The 22,438-nt window shown below is 40.6% G+C and overlaps 1 protein-coding gene across 1 annotated transcript in view; it reads right to left on the reverse strand.

Moving 5' to 3' along the window:
• Positions 1 to 17,682: 17,682 nt before the first annotated feature.
• MAPK1 (mitogen-activated protein kinase 1) overlaps positions 17,683 to 22,438 on the reverse strand; it is a 33,955-nt gene continuing 29,199 nt past the window's right edge. The window contains exon 9 of the mRNA XM_005524385.3: positions 17,683 to 21,808. The gene's annotated coding sequence lies outside the window, so the exon portion shown is untranslated. The remainder of the gene's footprint in view (positions 21,809 to 22,438) is intronic.

The raw sequence follows: 22,438 nt of genomic DNA on the forward strand, positions 1-22,438 counted from the left end.
GTTGGGGCGTCGGTTCCGCCCCCGATTGGCCCCGCCCCCGCCGGCCGTTGTGCGCGCGGCGGGGCAAGGGGGGCTGCGGGGGACCGCGCGTGCCGCTGGGCGCGTGCCGCGAGCGCCCCCCTCCCCTTCACCCCCGCCCCGGCGGGGTCGGGCGCGCGCCGGCGGGCGGCGGGAAACGGGCGGCGCGCGCTCGCTGAGGGCTGAGGGGAGGTCGGCCCTGAGGGGAGCAGCGGCGGGACGGGAGCAGGAACGGAACGAACGCGAGGTAATGAAGCCCCTGGCGAAGCAGCCGGCCCGGTTTACGGTTTCCTCTCCGGGTGTGGTTTCCACGTGAAAGCGCTGCAATCGTCTATGTCGGATTGCTCAGAGCGCGTTTTCACACCAGAAAGTATTTGTCCTCCGCTTTTCTGCAGTAATTAGTAAAACCCTGGGAGGTGGCACCGGTCTGGTAAAACTTAAGTGCTGTAGAAAAAACAATAAGGAAAGGAAGGCCAGTTAGAGGCTGAATGACAAGGATAATCGGTTTGAGCACTTGATTCCAGAGAAGGAGTTTGGGAAAAGCCCATGGCTTATTAGAGAAAAAAATCTATGGTGTAAAAGAACAATTTTCAACATTGGGGAGCCAAAATACAATTCACATACAAGTAGTTTCCCAAGTATTTGAGGCGTGTTGGCAATGATCGTGTTTTTCTTTAAAAAGTCAATAAAAGCCACCCCCTGGTTTATTTTGGCTGTACCCTTCTTATTTCCACGGACAGAGTGTAGGGACACGAACTGCTGGAGCCTGTGACGAAGTTGTCATTTACACTGCCCGCAGGCAGGGCTCTGCTGTCATGCTATGCACACACACCATCAATAACATGTTAGTCGCTTCCTCTCCTTGCCAGTCCTGACACAGTTTTCTTTTTACCCTAATCTTTACCATGTGGTTTGTTTTCTTTACCCAAGGGGCTTTGGTACTTTGTGGAACACTAGAGAGAAGGAATCCATTACAATTCAGCTAGTGGCTATGATCAATAAACCACGTGCTAGTTGATTTTATTCTGCCTATCCAATTTTTAATATAATTCACATGTTTATGTGGGGGTTTTGTCATATTCTTCTTCCTTAATGACAAATTAACAGCCAGTCTTGTCTTGAATATTACAAAAAAAGCCACATTTGCACAGTAAAGAAGAAATATGCTTTGTTGAAACAGCAGGACACAAAAATCTGTGAGATTATTTCCAGTAGGGCTTTTATTGCAATTTTCCCATCATCTCTCCAGCTCTGGTGTTGGTAGCTGTCGTCTTGTAAAAACAGGAGAAAGGTGATAATCCTTTGGATTTACTTAGCTACACTTCAGAGTGCACCAAATCCAGTTTCCTAATTCAGTTCCCAGAAGATGAGTTAGATGAGGCAAATGCTAAAGATGAACAAGATAATAACTGGAACAGAAAAAGAAGCAGGGATGTAGTATAGTTTGATAGAGAAATTTCATGATGTAATCTGATACAGTGCATATTTAGCAATGAGCAGAAAGTCACTGTACAAACAATGTTGACCTCTGAACTGTCCTCCCAGCCCACACAGGGAGGTGTCAGTCCAGCAAAGCCGTGACTGACACCTCTCGACTGACTGAAACCAGAGGTGTCAGTCATGACTTACATGGCCTGGCATCTCCCTGGTTCACTGGAACTGGCGGCAAAGATCCCACACAACCCAGAGCCCCCAGCCCTCCAAGGCAATGATGTCACACTTGCACAGGCCTTCAGGGCTGCATGGCTCCCCATGCTGGAGTGCAGCAACTGCTGCCGTACTCCTCACACTCTCTGAAGTCCAGATGATGCTCTGATTCAGTACAAACTCAAAGTAACACAAACCTGACACTTAGTGCTGCTGTGTCTGCTTTTCTATGGGTTTGAACACAGCATCAGGATTCTCTCTTCTATTTACCTCAAGAGACCTGCTGTGATCTTGGTTTAGGTGTTAGGAACTGACCAGGTTACACAGAACCAGGGATTAAAGCTTACAAGATGAATAGAAAAACAACCAACAATCCAGTGTGGAATGTAGAAATGACTCTCCTTTTCAGAAATGACAAGATGGACAAGGGGGAGAAAGAAGTGTCTGTCATTCAGCAAGGACAGCAAAGGATCCTGAAAGCTGAACAGTGTTTCCATTGTTTTAACACAAGCTCTGCTTCTCACTGAAAGATCCAAATGACAAGGACACTGAGGGTTTCTTTCTCTTGGCTGTTTGTTTCCCTAGTAACAAATACACAAGCTGCACTGTTAGATACCATCCTTTCATCCTTTTCTCTTTCTTTTTTTTTTTTTTTTTAAGATAAAGACATGTCAAGGATGTAGTCAGTGGTAGCAGGTTAAGGTTGCTTGTACAAATGAACCTCCAATATAACACGATGTACTTGAGGGCACTGCATGTAGTCAGCGGCTGAGACAATGAAATAACTTTAAATGCATGGAAGAAAAATGTTTGTATTGCATCTCAATGTCTGGATCATTACTTCCTTTGCTTCTTCAGTATATGTTAAGTCTCAAAAGTCTGGAGACTTTAACCAAATTTAAAAAATCAATTTGTCTTAGAATTTCAAACTCTAGATTCTTTGTGTTAGCTGCAAGAAAAGCACTGAAAGAAGGAAAAACTAATTTTCTAAAAAAAATAATTTAACTAATTTCCTATATGCTTGCCATAAATGCAAGCTTAGTAAAAAAAACCCAAAAAATCTGATCTTGTGTTCTCAGTTTACTCAGGTTTGCAACACTGCATTCTCCAAAGTTCTCCAAGGAAAAGGAAAATGCATCTTTTTTCTTGAGACATGGAAGCAGCTGGTCTAAAGAGTGTGATATAGAAATAACTGACAAAATTAATATCAAACTTCTGATTATATAATATGAAAATGCAATATTATGCATTAATTGTAAACCAGCTTTTTGTTAGGTCATAAGTTATACTGGTATTTGTCACAGTGTATTTTAATTACTGTCTGGAACTGCCTGTGTAGGGAGGTATTTCAGGTGAACAAATAAATCAGTATCCTTTCATTTGGGATGCTTTCTGAAATCAATACAACTATTAAATTGTACCACTTATGCCAACATAAAACCTGCAAACCCTGAAAAGATGCAGTGAGGCTGCATCTTCAGTGGATCACAGAATATCAAGCGATGTGATCAGCTATCCTGAAAGCTTTCCTCAAGTGGAGAATAGGCAGAAGAATTTGTTTGGGGGCTATGAATCAGACAAATCTGTATCGTGATTTTTATGTGATGTAGACATCTGCTCATATACATATAAATGGATGTGATGTGGAAAAAAGTCAGAATCACCCAGAGCTCCAGATACCTAATTTAGGAGGATATATGTTCTCTCTACCAGAGGGCTGAAATACACACCACTGGAGGGCAATTTGTCATCTGCAAAATCTGAATTGCTCTGCTTATGCCCACCATCACTGTGGAAGATCTACTTTATCTCTTGTGTGACTTTTGAAATAGCAAACCCAGATGTTAATTAAACTCTTCTAATATTCAGACAGACAGGTATATAAGTGTCCTACCTAGAGCAGAGAGGTTCACTAGGGAATTAGCCAGCACACATGCCCTTCAAGCATCAGCACGCTTTAGTAGCTAGGTTAAATCTTATTATCTTTTCCCCCTGAATTTCTTTTTTTAGTATTTTAATATCAACTTTCAGTAGAAAATCTAGACTTTTCTCTACATGAGAACAGTAAGAGTTGAGTTTTGCTTTATACTTCTTTTGGTCTTTAAACAAAAACATAAGGCCCACAAAAGAATCATCATGCTATAAGCACAGTAATGAAAATAGTGATTTTCATTAATAATAAGTGACAGCTGTATTTATTGTTGAAATTTGGTTTTTCTACTAACCAAGCTGTGAGAGATGAAGTTTTGTCTGTCCTCAAAAGCAGAGGCAACTGCAGGGACTGTATCCAGGCTGTGTAAGTGGGGAAACCTGCTTGTGTCTCCTTCTCCTTATGGCTTTGGTTGTTGGCTTTGTGAAAGTCTGTCAAGAGACTCAAGAGCAGAAATGAAAATTGTGGTGTATATATATACCTGTGTGTCTCTCTAAAACTTGCAACACTGTTTTTGTAATGGGAGAATTTGTAACTGTTCCATTTGTGTTTATATCTGGCACAATAAATTACAACCTCTAGAATGGCAGGATTCACCGATCCTCTCTGTTAGTTCTGTAACTTCCCCCTCATCTCTGAAAGAGAAGCAGTAGTTCTTTTAAGCTCTCTCAAGCTCCTTTGCAAGGGGTGATGTCTAGATCATCTCCAGAGTCTGAAAAGACTGAACTGTTCTAACCCCTCCCTGATAGTGGCTGTGTGATTCTGCGTGCAGAGAGGGAGGGAGGCTGTGCCTCCAGCATGAAACATTGCGACTGTAGTCAAGGAGCAGACTGCACTTTACTGGGAGACTGGAAACAACACCATCAGTTTTCCAGCTGTTCACTCCTGGTAAGCAAATTACACAGTACAGTGGAATATTTAGCATGCAAACAGGAGTGGCAACACAGTAAACCAGCACAACAACACGTAGAAATTAATTGCGCTTGATGAGTACCATAGCATTTAAATCACAAAATCAGATTCTAGCAGGGATTGTCTGTAATTAGCAGAAGAGAAAGGAGAAGATGTGTTTTTCTGAGGGAAAAGGAAAAGGTAGCAGAATAAAGAGAACTACATAAGCTTTTCAATGTATAACATACATGTTAGAAACTCCACCCTAATGTAGGATTGTCATCTATTTCATGCAGCTATCAACTCCTTGGCTGACTGTTGGCCAGCTGTTGCTTATCTGGGAAGTTAAACCTGTGTTTTGTGAGCCATAGAAAAGCAGAGATTAAATTTCTGTTGATACATGTTTTGTATAAACACATTCTGCATATGCTTGCCTATATATGCAAAACATATATAAAAACATATATAGTTGGCTAGAGGGAGGGATTCAAGCTTTTTCTATGTTGGGATTGTTCAGTTTCCTTTTTTTTCCTTTCTTCTAAGAGATGTGTTTCTCATCTTAAAACCCAGACTTATATTTCCATCTTCATTTTCTATCCTGCCCAGATTAGGGCATCCAGCACAAGCATATTCTGTCATTTCACAGATAAATAGAGCCAGAGGATTATTGTAATCATGTGGTACAACTAACTGTGGGACAGAAGCCATGTGACTGGTGATACTACTTGTCATTTAAACCAGAACATCCCTTAGGGAAACATGCTTTAGAACATCCTGTCTCTACAAATTCCTTGTTCTAGTCATTAATTACTCTCATTGACAGATATGTATATCTTATTTCTCCCTTGAATGTGTTTAATTTTACCTTTCAGCTGCTGTTTCCTCTGCCTCTGTAAGATGGAAGGAACAGTAGGATTGTATGTAGACATGAGAGCATCCTTTTAAATAACAGTGTTTGATAAAGCACATTTTTCAATTTCTAAGTTGTTTCTGTACCTATTCTCAGATCCTTTTCCAAGGTATCAAATGGTTTCTTGAACTGTGGATTCCAGCAGTGGATTCAAGCATGGGACTGTCCTTTTCCTGTACAGACAGATGTCAGATGATCATATCTATCTGTGCAATTAATTGCCAATTCAACTGATTTTTCATTGGGATCCTCACAGACATTTCAGAATTGCTGTTCCCACTTCAAAACCAGGAATATCGTCTAAGGAGCAAGCAAACGGAAAGTCAGCTATTTGATAGTAAAAACATTTTCAACTTGTTAGTGTTTTCTTGTGACTCAGGCTAGACATACCACACAAATTAAAAGCTTGGCCACATACATAAGACATCTGTTACCAGGAATGACCAGCAGGTCACCTGGAGTTTTCCACAGAAAGTGAATTTCATTTTGTTTCAGAGATGACTTACAGATTTCCATAGCAAAGCAATACTGCAGGAAAAATTAAAACAGATTTTGATTAGGATTGACTTCCTATGGTAGCCAGCCTATTGTTTACAGGGCAAAGTGCAACAGGGCATCAAATTATTCTCTGGAATTATATGAAGACAGATATTAAAGAGCTGTTTCTTTTTTGCAATGTTGAGATAAATATACAAAGTAAAGAGTAATGTCGGCCATGGAAATTTTCTGAGAACGACAAAAATAAAAGCTTTTATTGTAATTAATGTGAGTCTAGTGTAACTTTGAAATTGAATGAGAAGGAGACTGAAGAGAAGAACAGTATTAACAAGAAAAACATAGATTTTCTGTGACTATCAGAGTACAGGGTTGTACACTGTAACTTGACACTTGCCACATATTCTTTTTAGTAACTTATCTAAAAAGTGTCTACAAAGATTGCTGGAAGGAGAACATACAAAGCACTCCCTGTCTTCCTGCTCTTCACACTGGGGTTTTTCAATTCACTGTGGCAACTGCTAGAGCTGCCTCTGCTGATTTATGACTTGTATTGGTACACCTGATTCCGTAAGGTTAACTCAAAGGCCTTTTTTGCCACCCTGTAATTTTTCCCTCCTCTTAATCTTTCCTTCTTTTTTCCCCTTAGGTCATTTAATTCCATAAACCCCTGGAGAATGCAACTGAATCTAAAGACTAGGTTTTTTTAGACTCAAGAAAAAGCATCACTGATTTTTATGTTTTGTGATCAGATAACCTGTACATTTCATTTGTAGGTTGGAACAAGCTATATCTGATTTCTGTACCCTAAATACTAGACATTTCTGATTTTTATTTTCTCCAAGGCTATCTCAGTAACTGAGAAGTGAACAATCCTATTAAAACTGCTGAAGGAGAGACAAAACAGCCCAACACTTTGTCCCACAGGGAAAGTGTGCCTGGTACTGTACTGGCTCCATCTTGTGGCTGAACCTGCACTAATTCTTTGTAACAGGCTGGCCCTTCTTGCCATCATTCTTACATAAATATTGATAAATAAGTGTGTGAACTTTATAACTTTTAGGACAAATGGCTCAAATGTTTCTGGTAATAGAGAAATGGGGAGACAAGATTAGCCCAAGCAAGCATTGCTGGTTTCCCTGTGTAGCACTGCCAATCACAGTATTTGGTTACATCCTCCTGCTTACTGTCAGAGAAGCCTCAGCCAGGCAGACAGAGGACAAGCAAATACCAGCACTTTTTGACACCAACCTGCACTAATGTTGCTGTTCATTATTAACTTGCTGTGGTCAGTAAAGCATTTCACCATTTACCTTCATGAATGGCCTCGAGTTTCTACCAAAACATAAACACACAGCAGTGTTGTTTATTTTGGCAGCATTCTTTTTTCCTAAAACAAATATTTTTTCAAGTGGTTGTCATTAAACAAAATCCTAGCATTTGAATGGAAGAAAAAAGCAGATACCTTTCAATTAACCTTTTCCTGCCATCCCCGAATTGTGTTCAGTAAGTGCCTCAATTTTACTGCTCAACCACCCAAACCATAAACTCAATAGAAAAGGATAAAACACACAGCAGGAATTACAGAAGGCTGCCAACACCCCAGCTCACTGAGCACATGGCTCAGCTAGTGCCTGCTTTATGTCCCACTTATGTAAATTCATGTTTTGGTGTATAGCACAACTAGGTATTTTCTTCAGACTGCAGAAAAGTAAACAGTTCACTTTTAGCACCTTCAGTGTTGGCAGCAGGAAGGCAGTGAGCTGCCAGGGCGTGCTGGATGTTCTGTTCTGTTGTGCATCAGCTTGTGTGTTGCAGGATAGAGCTTCTAACAGGCACAGTAGAAAGGGCATTAATCTCTAAAGATTGCCACAGTTGCAAGATTGCAGAGATCAAGAGAATACAAATTACCATTGCAGAAACTGGTAGAGGGTTGGTTACTGGATACAAGGCAGAATAAGACTGGCTGCACCTATATTTTGGCAGTGTTAATATGAAAGACATATCCCGTGATCTATACAATATGGAAACAAAGAAAGTGCCTGTTTCCAAGGAGTTACAAGCCCCAGCAAAATATGCATGGCAAGAACAGTCTCTCTGGCTGTGTCATACAAAGCATCCATGATATCCAGGCATGAGGGACAAAGCAGCTTTACCTTGTAATGTAGCTGCCAAGCTGGAAAACATTCCATATCTAAAACTCCATTTTGTATCCCCTGCAGACATGCTCAGAAATCTGAAAATAAATACAGGTTTGCAAGACTGCTACAGTGAGTTAATAGTGTCAAAGTCTCACCCTCTCTGCTGTACATCATACCCATTCCATGAAGCAAATCTGCTCAGAGCTGTACTGCAGTTTCATGTGAAGGATTCCTTGCTAGATTTTGTACCAAGAAAAAAATCTTTGCATTATGTGTGTCACTTGGTCAGGAGGCACTTTGCACACGGTACACACCTACTGTGCTCTGTGCTGTGCCATACAGCTGCTGAATGCTCTCTCTGTTCTGCTCTGGCACTGACATGGCTGTCAGAATGTTTGCTGAGCCTGGCACTGGCACTGCTGCAGCTTGCAGGGAGGCAGCACAGGAGAAGAACAGGATGGCCAGGCTGCTGCAACCAGAGCATGATCAGTGTTGAAATGACTGGAACAAGGGTGGGAGGAATCTATAAAAGACTTACATCTGCTCGCGACAGCAGCATCCAGCACTACACATAAAAGTTACTGGGCTTGTGTCATAGAATGTAATAACAATTACTTAGAATGAAGGCAGAGGTAACGCTACTGCTTTGTGTTCCGCAGTGTGCCGAACATGCGGAACTGTTGTCTGGTAACAGAGGGGTGAAATGCAAATATTGCAACGCCATCTCAGCTGGTATCTATGTTCTGGAGAGGCCAGTGCTCAGGTGGATCAAGCTGGGGGTTACAGTCTGCAACATCCTTCTCTGCATTATATTCCAGAAAAGCAGTGCCGATGCTGGCATACCATGCAAAGGAACTGTCACAGGAGGTGTCTTTCTCCTGTGCTTTTCTGAAACTCATTTTGCATCCTAGATTTTGTTTTTGTATTCCCTGGTATCCTTGAGAAGCCCCTGTTCTGCCAGAAATATTCACATTCTAGTGCCTTTCTAGGGTATCTCAAACTTTTAGGTTCTTAAAAAAGTCACTTGAGACCTCTGGATGGCTCAGGGGGCACAGGACACAACCAAACCAGCTGCTCTGGCAGGAGCACACAAGGCCAAGTCAACATAACTCACATTTGATCAGCAAACTGATACTTACTCTTGTGTGAGCTAAAGAATTATAGAGCAGAGCAGACATTAACTGAGCAGGTACAAAGCAGGGCATAGAAACTGAGAGAAAAGCTCTTGGAACCAGCAAAATCCCCTGAGCATCAGTATCCAGAGACTTCCTGTAAAACACTTCGCTGCTGCTACAAACAAGATTCTGCAACCCCTTGGATATTGTTACAAGAGAGAAATGTGTCATCTTAGCTGGGGGTATAAAACACAGCCACAGGCGGGTGAAGTTAATTTTTCATGTTACAAGCTATAATACTGTTCTCTCAATCCTGTATCTTGAATTACTCTTTTGATACTTCTGCCAGGATGTATGGAATGGGTGGATGGGAACAGAGACGAGAAGAACAGATTGTACAAAGTTTGACAATCATAACTAGCATTAGCATAATCATAATCATTAATATTCATATTAAGTTCCCAATGCCTCACCTTGCTTCTGTGCTTCATTCCCTAGCACGGTGGTGTGCTTTTTTTGGTAAGTGGTTGCATTTTCTTGGACCTACACCAGAAACAGGAAAAAAGGAAGAATGATCAAATCAGTCCCACGCAACAAAATTGTCTTTAAATCCTCATTTCTACTGCCTTGACCAGTCATACTATACACCCACTGTGAGACTGAGACTGCTTTAAAATAACACAACTAAACAAATAACCAAACCCAAAACAAAAGAAGTCTCAAACATACCACAAAAAAATAGAAATTATTCATTTACAGTTTCAGAGATATGTTTGTATTGTACCCTGTCACTAGGTTAGCCTTTGATAAACACTGGAGCTCTAAATCTAGATGATTTATATATTTTTCTAGACAGGCTGGATATTGTTATAAATTATGCTTTTTAATGATCGCGGTTGACTGCCGTCAGCAAGGTTTTTGTTTGTATAACGCAGTTCATGGCAGCTTTGCCCCAGCAGATGGCACGAGCACAGCCGAGACCATCCCGACAGCTCGGCAGCACCGGGCTTGGCAGGAGCGCTTTGCAGCACAGAGCTCTGAGCCACGGTTGCGCTTTCTCATTTCCTTCGAAAGCTTTTATCTGCATTTTAACTAAGGCAAGGTTTCTACTACGAGGCTGAATAAAAAGTGTCATTACATCATTTCTAGGGCCGGTTTTATCTCTGTTATTTTTGCTTTCTGGAGACTAGATCACCATTACTGAAAAATTTGACCCATGGACAATGAATAGCAAACATTACACAAAATGGGGTTTGATTTGTAGAAAATATTTAAAATCCAGTACCTGAAGTGTGCAAGGTGGGACAAGAATGAAAGCTCAGCCTGGGAGCAGGAACAGCATGAACTGAGGTGGTGCCAGGAAGGACAGCCTGTGCAGCAAGGAGAGGCTCAGCCCTCACATCTCTGTGGCAGCTGAAGGCTCTGTGCAAACGAGGATCATCCTTTGCTGCCAATGTCTTCCAGTCAAAACAGAAAAAAGGATGTGAGGGCCCCCTTTATACCCTACACCCAAGGTGACTGAAGTAGGGGTGAAAGTGATTAAAGGATAAATTCCATGCCTAAAGCTCTGTCTTGATCACTGTATTTCTTAAAAACTGCAAAGCTTAGCAGTATATGGGTATTAGCAAGTATGACCTAAAGATCTACTTCTCCGCTCCCTTGAGCAGGGCCTCTTCAGCCCTGTGCAGTCCAGAGGTGTCCAGGTGACCACATCTGCACTGCCAGTGGGTGTTGGGCCAGGTCACCTTCAGAGGTTCCTTCCAACAGAATTTTTCTATGGTTGCCTTCAGGAGCTCGGCTACCTGTAACAGCTACATCTAATGGCACTGGATTACAGAAGCTCTTGAGATGGACTGCCTGTTATCCAGGAAGGCCAGGCATTCATCTGACCCCAGCACAGCCTTTAAAGTGTAAGAGGACTAAAGAGAACAGTAAAACAACAAGAAAATAAATAATTGCAGAAGACAACAAATGGAAACAAAATCATTGCAAGAAGATACCAGACAGGACATCTCTGGCTGTGCCCATTACCTCCTGAGGGAGACTGGCCACTGGGTGAATCCAGATTTGGGGTGGTTTAAGAAAACCGACATGGCATTGGAAAACCCACCCAGGAGTATTGTAGCAGCTGCTGATCACCAAGCCCTGGAAGCTGATAGCCCTTGGTGTAGTCTCCAGCAGGAGGAACTGTGCTCATAGGAAGAGAGCATCAGCTGGGTTTACGTTCTCTGTTTCCCTCAAGCTTTTCAGAAATTAGTTAGCTCTTTACTGCCTGAGTAGGTGCAAAGGTGTACAGATGTATTTATTATTCCTAAACAGGCCATACAAAGAGTTTATAATTTTTACTAATTTACCTGAAGATTATTTTATTCCAGGGCATGGAAGGCTTCACGCCCCCTGCTCCAAAATCTAGCACAGTTAGCAAGCAGGAGCAAGACAGATCACTGAAAGGCAATCACACTTCTTTTCACGGTGAAAATTACCAGATAGTCAAATGATTCATACACTCAAGTAATACCAAAATATACACATGCAAAATTTCAGTAATAGAACACAAACATGTCATCATGAATCCATTCTTAGTGCAAGTGAATGCCAAGATAATTCCCGAATATCCTGAAATGAACACCTTAAGAGCTGAAATAGACTCTCCTGCTTAATTAATTGCTACCTTTGTTTGATGAGGAGTCTGGAAATTTGCAGATAGAAATATTTATACAAGAAATGCCATGGGCTTCATCGTTGGTGCCCACCTCCCTACCCACCATACCCACCTGGATTATAATCACCACCTTCAGACAAATTTCATTCATTCAAGCACATTGATTAGGAGATATTTTTGTTTTCTAGTCTCCTTTTTCCCCCAGAGATTTAATTCAGTAGCTATTACAGAAATGCCATTTTATTCTGAAAAGGATTATATTTGTATATATTCTTTGAGCTAAGTGTTTAGTTTAATATGCTTGTTGTAAATAAATTCTATTACCCCTTCTCGTAAAAGGCTACAAGTTCCTGCTCTGAGAAACTGTTTGATCCATGTTAAGTGAAATTGTTTCCAGATAAATATTTCCATTTGGTATTTGTCTCTTAATTCACTTAAATACCTTTGAAAGAGTCAGGCTCCCAAAGACCGTATGGAACAGTTGCAGGGAAGGACATTTAAAGGGAAGAAAACAGTGAAGAATTACAAAAGCAGTTGGGAAGCAGAAATATTGTCATCTCAAAAATGAGTTCTTCCCTGCATACATAAAAGACAGCTGACTGAAGCCTCAGGTAGTCAGGAATTACAAGCTGCTTCTCTCTTCAGCACTGCAGAAAATTCAGCCATCTGAATTATTTCCTAGTAGTATTTAATATTTACCCCCCTCCAAAGAAAAGACATGAAAGCCCTTAAATTTTATCTGCTCCAGCACAGCCACGCAGGCTCTGCTGCTCCAGCACCAGCCTCGACACCCGCAGAGAGCGCAGCAGAGCAGCGCATCTGGATTTTGAACTAAAACACAGCACTTTGTGTTCTCCACACAGCTCAGACCTCTTCCGCTCTTTTCCGCCCCTCTCTCACTTGGACAGGAAACACAGTAACAGGCTCCAAGGACACAACGCCCCAGCAACAGCTTCCTCATCAGCTTCCCACTGTAAATAATCCTGTGTTCTGTACTTGCTATTCAAATTGTCAGAGGTATTTACATGAAACTATTGTTGCTCCACTGACGATCAGTCTGACAGAAGGGTTGATTTGCTGTCAGCTGGTAAATAATGCAGCCACGTTCCTGCCTAGGAATAAATGCTAGAGTTGCCTGGAACTTGTTAAAAGGACCAGATTGCTGTGGAGGCTGGTCAGCAAAAGGTTCCTCATACAAGGTACAGGCGTAGCCTTTATAATTTCCAAGTGATCCTCCAGGGAAGTGCAGTGAGGATTGACAGCTAAGGCCGTGTCCCACAAGTACAGAGCAGCACCACAAATAACTTGATTGTGCGTTTACAGTAATTTTATTTACAAGTTACCATGTGACACCTGTAGTACTACAGTTTTTATAACACCATTAGCAGTAAAATAAGTCACATCTAAGAAGAGTAGGAGGCAGCAGAGAAAAATGCGCACAGAGAATGCAGAAAGGCTATTTAGCTATAACTGAAAGTAGGTTATTTCTCTACAGACTTAGAAAGTGAGAAGGAATATATGTTGAGAAGAACAAGCTCTTCAGCCCTCTTATTTCTACAGCATGAAATTTTTTGTACAGTGATGGTTTAGTATAATGAGTACTACACTAGCAGTCAAATGCAAGTGATAGGAAGAAAACTGTCTTAATAACTTGCCCTTTTGAACACCCAGAAATGAAACCCAAAGCTTCCCTTTGAAGGGACTTACCAGGGCTGGTTTATTTGCAGAGACAGTAGTGCAGAATTGCTACTGGGGGGCAGGAGGGAACGCAACTTATGACTAGAGAGTTCCCAAGCATTGCATATTGCCTGTGAGGTCTTACATGGTCTTAAGTAGTTGGTGAGCAAAGCCAGTTGCAGCATTCCACAAGTCCTTTTACAGTGCCGTGCTCTAAAGCTGAGTACAGTTTAGCAGAATCCCAAAACCAAGCAGAGAAAAAAGCCCTTCTGCTCTCTTATCATCCTTGGCTCTAATGATGCTGGTGTTGAGCCTGGGCCTTTCTCAAGAGGAACAATGTGGAGGAGCAAATGTGGAGAAACACACTAGACTTAGATGTATTCTGATGACAAGACTCAGAAGAAAATAAGCTTAATGCAGCACCAGCTGCAACCCTTTTCTGCTTCAAAGTACAGCAGCAGCTTCCAGAAAGCAAACAAGTGTTATTCAGGACTTGGTTTTCCCCCCAGACGTCTTTAATAGCCTGGAGCAACTGTCAGTGCACACAATCCATGCTAGTGGCTGCAAAGACAATGAAAATACAAGCTGCACAGTAATAATTATTTCCACTACTAACTACACACAGGATATATTGCTTTTGGTACAATGCCATTTATTGTCACAAGAAGAAAACCAGTGATTAAGTTGAGCACATGAATTATGCAGACCTTTGCCATGCTGGAACAACAGCATATTTTACTTACAGAAATGTCACCAAGTCAGCTGTAAAAACAGCTTAACACAGTTCTTCCAAAATACCAAGCATATCCTCAAATCCAAGTTTATATTAAGTTTAGCTACAACAGAATGATTAAGAAACGGTTTTGTTTTCAATCCCCACTTTTGTCTGGAGTGCTGCGCTTATACTGCACAAAGGCAAACAGAATCAAAACACAGAGCTACAGTGACTGCACAACACCCACTGAAATATTTCTGAGTGGGAAAACTGGCCTGCAAGTTTGTTTCCCCTCCACACCTGTGCAAACCTACTCAGAAAGCCTGCAAAAGTATGTATGTGTACAAAAACTAACAAAAAGTTTTTAAAAAACACAGAATGCATTAAAGAAGTCTAAAGTTTGAACTCTTCAGTCTGTGGTGCCTCAACTGTAAATTAGAATTTCTGTGAGTTTTAACACTTCCAGGAACAAAAAAAAGGATTTTTTAGTCCAAATTTCCTTTTTAGTACTAGTATCAAAATTAAAGATGACTTAGGAGAAAGGCTTGACTAAAAAATGTTCCAGCTCTCTTGTGGTATCATCAGTTCAGTGAGTCACAAGCCAAAATTCTAAATATTCAGCATTTTTGCATTTGCAGTTTTAAGGCAGAAAAAGATGTTCACAGCAAGCCATTTAGTCTTGGATGTTACAAAATATCACAAGCAACAAACCAACAAAAACAAATAAACAAACAACCCCCCTAAAAGGTGCATCTCAAGTCTCTTAGTAATAGCAAATTTTAAAAAATTCTGCAGAATCTCTTACAGCTTTGGGTTTGTTGGAGTTTTTTTGCTAAAAAGCCTGAATTTTCATACATAGATCACACATCACAGATAGAGATTAACACCTTCCATTATTTCTAAGCTATGTGTTCAAGGTCAGAATTAAACTCACAAGGTGGAATAAGGGATCCCTGCACTGCTGGTGCCATCCCAGGGCTGGAGCTGCTCTGCGCTATCTCGGTTTTATCCCAGGGCTCCGGGGTCAGCTGCCTGTACCCAGGCCCAGCTCTGTGAAACATAGCTGTGTTCTTGGCTCAGCTCTACAGGCAAAAAATGAAAGAAGCAAATAAAAGCGGAGCTGTGAGACTGCAGGAATCTACAAACATGCAAGGTAAGGAAAAGTAAGAAGCAAAGGAATGAAGTCATCAAGCCAGAGCAGACAAGGGACTTTAGAGAAAGATCCCAACATGGAAAGTGTAAACCCCTGAGGAAGAGCAGTCGCTGGAAGAGGAACTCAGATCAAAGGTCAGGCCAGTGCAAGCAGCAAGGCAAGGAGACAGGGGGCAGGCAGCAGCCAACAGCTGAGTGCACACAAACTCACAGACTGGCAAGAGAGATCAAGTATTTTTATTACTGTCTTTTTAGGTGAGAAAACACTGCAAACCCAAGACCCTGGCAAGGTATTTCTTGCTTGTTTCAGGGAAATTGGCAAAGGAAGACTTCAAGTCTCCTCTCTTCAGCCTTCAGGTACAAACAAGCTGCCTCTGTACTAAGCTAGAAGGATCACACATTTCTCTACCACACTAATTAATTAGCTGGAAAGAGAAGGAACTTCAGGAAAAATGGGCTCTGTGCATGAAAACAAGACGCAGCTTTAGAGAAGTTGCAGGAAGGTTCCAGTATTCACAAGGTACACCAGTTTAACAGGATCAATAATCTGCTGTTTACCATCAGAAAGCTGACAAATCCCATAAAGATTTTTTTTGTAACAACTGGAACTTGTTTAGACTTCAGTTTAAACAGAGAGAAGTAAATTGCCAGTAGCAAGACATACTGAAAAAAAAAGGCAGTTTTAGAAAACACGTGAAGGAAAGTCACCCGTGTAATTTACAAATTACAGGGAAAAGACAGAGGGGTTACAGAACAGTTCTCACATTCAAGTCCCAAGATGAGGCTTCACAGAAACAGCTCCTGAGTGGGGCCGCCTTTCTGATGGGGATGTGAACACCTCTGACACCAGGGTGGTATTCAGCAGACACACCGAAGTTGCCTTTGGAAGCAGACTTGAGGCTCTAGAACTCCTTCTGAAGCTACCTGGACTCGTGTGGAGAGACACATCGGAGCAAAGTAACCACCAACAGACACAGCATGTGTCAATGTGACAACGTTTGTGAGTTTCCTACGTACCTGCAATGTTTTTTTGGGTTTTTTTAAGCTTTTCAGTGTTACATATATGCTATTTAGTAGAAAGGATAACTGAAGATGAAACACGCGCAACACAAAATTATCTTTGGTCTTCAAAGTCCTGGGTCAGAGTTCTACACAGCTTGATACCATCAGACCTACATTAATCTCTTTCAAAAAACATGGCTTGTACTCAAAAGCAGCTCTGTGCCAGCCTTCCTGAGTATGTGAGTGCAGCATCTGCTCAGCACCTGGGGGTGCTCACTGGAACCTCCACCCTGACCTGTGTGCATAACAGCTCAGGAGTGCCCACTACACCTGAAGCTTATAGATGGAGAACTTACAGCCAGTTCTGGGGAATATTTCAAACTAATCCCTCTGAAATAAGGATCACAGCAACCTTGAGTCAATCAGTTGCTTGTCAAAACCTTCCTGGAGCCAAGCAGCTGTACAGTTGTACCTTGAGGTCCCACCCTGAAGCACATGCTACAATGAACATACCTTCTGCCAGAGGAACAGCCACAGCCAACAAAATGTAAGAACACATAGAAACATGGTGAAAATTAAATTCTGTATTATTCTTGCGGGGGGAAGAAATCTGTACCCTGCAGTGAAAGCCAAGGAGGGGAATGCGAGATGAATTTTTACAAGCCAGTTCTCAGAGCTGTTACAGACCTCTCAATTATGCTTAAGCTTTCTTTAGTTTCAGGTCACATTTTTTGCCTTTTCATATTAATTAGAGAAGTTTTTAGCTGCCATTATCCAGCTACACCTTTTAAGAGCTCAGTTCTTTGAAGAAGAATTAAAAGTCCATGACAGTGATGTGAACTTACACTGCTCCCAGAAATCCCACAGTTCCAACCCCTGGTTGGAGAAGAACCTTTTTATATTGAAATGAAAACGTTTGGTTTCTAAGGATCATGCAAGTAATTTTCAAGATTTCATGGGAACCGTGCAATACGAATATCCATTAAAGAGTGTCAAAAAAGCCCATGAACCATCAGATACACTGAAATTGATTTGCATCACTCAGCAGGTCAAGATTTCGTCATTTTCTCACACCGAAGATAAAACATTTCTGCCTGTCTATAAAGAAAGCTCATCTGTGGGTTTGTTTTTTTTTTTTTTATGACTTCCCTAATTTAATTCCAAGCTGGTACAGTTACACAGGGGCACACACACCTTGAGCAGTTACAGCTCTTGCCTGCAGGCTGCTCCCCGTGCACTTCCAAGGAGGGGCAGTTTTGGATCAGCCAACGGACCAGCTCAGGGCAAAGCAAAGTCCCAGTTCTAGACATGCACGGAACTATGCTGGTTTGGTAATACAGGGACACAATTTAATGATTTTCTTTGCATTTGTTTTTACAAGATTCAGATGTCAAAAACAAAACAGAACATTAAGTTACCTGATTTAAAAAAGAAAATCACAAACGTTTACAACATCAAAAGAATAAGACGAAATATAAACCTTTGCTACTTACAATTGATCTATACAGATTAACCAAATCACAAATCTGTCACAATATAAATGTTTAATTGTTACAATGAATAAGAACATACAGAAAATGATTTATTTATTTTTTATAAAATCTTCCTTTGCTTTTTTATTTTAAACTTACCATTAACTAAATTAGCTATGCAGGACTTGTGGGGTACATGACTAAGAAGGCACCAACAGTACAAAGCAAAGACAAAGCAGTTTGAGTATTTTAAGAGTGCTCTACACTGATACAACACAAGAAAAGGCAACAATAGTAAGTAAACCAGCTGCAACCTTTAGAAATTTGTTCTAGATTTACACATGTAGTCCAACTTTTACATTTCCGCCGATGTGTTACTTGGTTTGATCACAGCACATGCTACAAGAACCACTGTAAGCTTCACTTTACTAATGTGCACTTTTCACTAATTTAGTGTCTTGATTTTAATTGTTAACTAACCATTTTGAACCACAAATGTATTTAAAACTTAGTAAAAGGATTGTTTGGACTTTTTTGTTTAAACCACTGCATTTACAAAAATATTTCCCCTAAAATCTGGGATTGCTTGAAGACATTGCTGTACAAATATAAAAGTACTATGCAAGGGACCAAATTCATAAGTATATGGTGTGTATGTATAGACCTATATTTATACCATATCACTGTGCTGTAACAACACAATAAATTTATCAATAACCAAGGACTATATAAACTACACTAACATAAGCAAATATATATTAATAAAGTTTAAATCTATAGTACAGTTGCTCAGCAAACAACTTCGACATGGTATAAATATATCATAGCATATTACAGTGGGCAGCAACAACAGGTTTTTCTTTCTCTCATTCTGCAAGGAAAGCCCTGCTCAGCTCCTCAGGTTTTGTTTGGCCACTGCTGAGTTCTGTCCCCACTGCCACTCCCGGAAGCTCCCGGCGCAGGCGGCCCAGCTCTGGTGTCAGGGGTGAGGAAGAGTCTGGCCACAGGCAGGACAGCAGAGTCAGACGCTTGTTTGCCAAAGCATCCATGAGAATTTTGTGTTTGCATATTTTTCTTTAGTAAGGTTGGAATGTTTTTGACAGTGAACTGTTTACATTCCTTATTCCCAAAGCATCTTTACCATGAAATATGCATGCTACTTTTAAGAGTTGCTGTTCTCTGCTCTAAAATATAAAAACTGCATAAAGAACCCAATGTAAAACTATGAAATAACTGACCTAACACAGTGTTGTTAGAGGCACCTTCTTTCAACTATTTTCAAAATCTGATCCAAAAAAAAAAATAAAAAAAAATAAAAAATCATGCTTCAGCATTTGACGCATCAACAAATTCAACCCAACAATGTTTACTGAATTCAGTAAAAGATTGATTAATGTGGTTATTATGGATCCCAATGGATGCCAATTTGATTCAGCAAAAGTAGCTAATGAAGAAAGCCCAAAAGCACCAGACATTAGGTAAAGCAAACCCTCGGCTTCTCACTCACAGAGACAGGATGCAAGGGTATGTCTACACCTCCCCAAACATCCCAAATTAAAGAAATTATTAAAAGAAAATAATTGGGAAAGAGAAGGGTGAAGTAAGCTGCCGAAGTTCTTCCTTAATAAATTAAAACTGAGGTGTTACAAACTAATTTCAGTAACAGTCATCTTTCCAATCATGCCAAAAATGATTCCTGTTGTAATGATGATCATGCAAGTAGCAGAGATTCTAGAAATATTTCAACTTTTCAAAACTGAGTGAGAAAAGCATTTTGGTAAAGATGTGTAGAAAGGTCAAGAGAAATTTCTACACTGGTATCAACAGTCAAGTGCATATTTCTTCTATAGAAATGTTTTTAGCATAGGTTCCATACAACGATTCCATGATCACTTGTGCAGTGTCCTGACAATGCTCCAAATTTGTTCCCCACAACAGAGACTTATGTACCACAGGAACTTCCTAATAGAAAATGCCCTTTAATGATGAACCCTTGCTTATTAAAAATTAATTCTGGCAGACTAACACTTAAACTATAGGAAAAAGAAAATTTTGAAATGGAATCTTGTAAGCACCCTTATCTACTGGAGTCTAAGTTAATGGCTTTCTAGATTTCTCTGAAGAGCAGACTAAGTGGTATGAGGAAGCCTGGAGTTATTAACCAGCCAGCATCCTTATGTACTACAGTAGCAACTGAACCTGATTTCCATTCATAGACATTACCCAAGAGGAAACCAAAAACTAATTCTTAATGTTAATGTGAAGATATAAGATTTAAATTTATTTCCAGGAATTACAAGTGCATTTTGTTCATATTAGCAAGCAGTCTTTATACAATCCATTCTTCACTGCTGCCAAAATAAAATGAGAAAAAGACAGCAGAGATATGAAAAGCTAAAAATAGAACTATTTTTCCTAAGTTATTTGTTGAATAGCATTTCAGTTGAACACAACTCAGAGGTAACAATAGATTATTTTTTTTTCTCAATCATAGGCATGTGGCACTTAGACAATCATCTTTGCACAGAAAGCTTTAACAGTCATGCGAGGGCACAGTAATTATTTTAAACAAGGCAAATTTCTCACCACAGAGAGCAGTGGGGAAAGAAAAGGAGGCACTGCACTGGAACATAACACCTAGTAAACTCCACATTATACAATTTCAGTAACAAATACTTGAAAAGATCATTAAAAGGTATACAATTTTAAATGTTATTTAGTGCTAGCTTTGTTTGGTTGTCCTAACTCAGCATTATCAGAAAAGTTTGATAGTACTTGACAACAGAACAGTACTTCATGTCACGAGCTCATGGAGGCTTGATTACAAATCACCATAGTGTAGGTTGCAAGAAATGAACTTGAGATGCTGACATGCTGTAGGAGCAAAAGTGAAATCAAACTTTCTCATTTGAAGATGCAGTGTTCCTCTCTGCAAGAATCTGAATGTCAGTGATTAGATTCAAATGTCAAAACTATCAATCCTCATTTGAAGCATTTCATTGGTATGCAGGATGCAGACTGAGTTAATTAACATCATATTTTGGTTTCTTGCTTGCCACCAGGTACGGCTGCCTTGCCCAGGAAAAGCACTGGCCATGGGGTCATGGTGCCATCGTGGTCTGTGTTAACCCTTCCAGCACTCAGGGAGCAAACAGCAGCTGCAGCTGCCACCTCGCCTTTGCACAGGCCGTACAGACACTACTGCATGGTAGGAACTTTGGGAGTACTATGCCTCCAACGTGGGTAAACTTTAAATGATCTCTCTTAGAAAAAGCAGGGAGAAAAAAAGTACAAATTTTGTCAATACATGGAAAAATGTTTCTTAGATGAGTTCAGTTAAGTTGGGCTCCTATGTGGCTCTTACACTGGATAGAATACCTGTATGTACAGCACAGGACACCCAAACAAGTGCATAAGCAAGATTAACATGAACACAACTTATGCTGCAATCCATAGCATAATGGTACACTCTGCTGGATGCTAACCAACCATTTCTATTTAAAAAGGACGTGCAAAAAAAATCTGGGATGTCACTGACTTAAAGTGCCCTGAATAGTAGCTTTTCTAAAAAAAAAATGCCAGCGACTTCAGTAAAGTCAGAAAAAACATAGTTCATGGTGTAAACGTCTTACAAGTTAATGAACTCTCTTCTTGGATATTGATCCAGGAGTGAAAGGAACCACTGCATCTTTCAAACCAGAAAGCAAGCAGTTAAAACACGGGCAGCAGTAGGTGCACGTACAGTACAGTACTGCAACAGGTCAACAATGGGCATTACGCATAGGAGTGTCAATTACAATTCTTCAGGCTTAAAAGATTCATCGAAAGCATGAAAAGCCAAAACTACCAGGAACTGCCCTCCTGAATGGCTCAAAGGAGTTAGTGGATAAGCTGAGAGAGGCCACAAGACATGACCAACAATAAAGAACTGGGAAGAGGAACAGCAACGTTTGAGCATGCCCAGTCCTTTAAGTCCTTGTCCTACAAAAGAGAGCAGAGATATATTTCAGTGAAGGAAGTTTAACACCATCTTTTAAAACAAGCCCTTTCCTATTTCTGTGCACACCGTGTTTACCATGAGCCACAGCCAGCAGGATCTACAGATGTTAAAAAAGAATCTGGAGAAATTTTAAACTAGTAATTCTTAAATTAAAATTAAATATTAATTGAAATTAAAATATAAAGTATTAGGAAGATTAAACATAACTAGTCAATGAAGTACATTGTTTGTCTGAACCCAAAAATCTGTTATTTTCATGTTGCTTCTCAATTCCAAAACCCACAGCGCAGGGGACACTTTGAATCTGGAGAAACAGCCCAGTGAGAAAAGCTGGCTGGTAAAGCACAGGGGGGAGTGTGCAGGGGAACAGGAATGCACAGCAGGACGCATTACTGTGCATTTGAAGCCAGCTCCTGGGGACTGGCCCTCACTAGGATGTGAAGCAGCTATGTTTAAACTGCTGTGCTGTGGCATAGCTGGCAATCCTAACCACAAATGACTTGGACAAATTGCCAGCATATCCTTGTCAAGCTAAGTACAATATTTCAATTTCAATATTGTGCTGGCCAAATCAACTCTGCATAGTAGCATTTTTATCAAACCAGAAATTT

The sequence above is a fragment of the Pseudopodoces humilis genome, chromosome 20, assembly GCF_049639895.1.
Source record: "Pseudopodoces humilis isolate 2021_Gansu_Grassland_sample_001 chromosome 20, ASM4963989v1, whole genome shotgun sequence".
Taxonomy (NCBI): Eukaryota; Metazoa; Chordata; class Aves; order Passeriformes; family Paridae; genus Pseudopodoces; species Pseudopodoces humilis.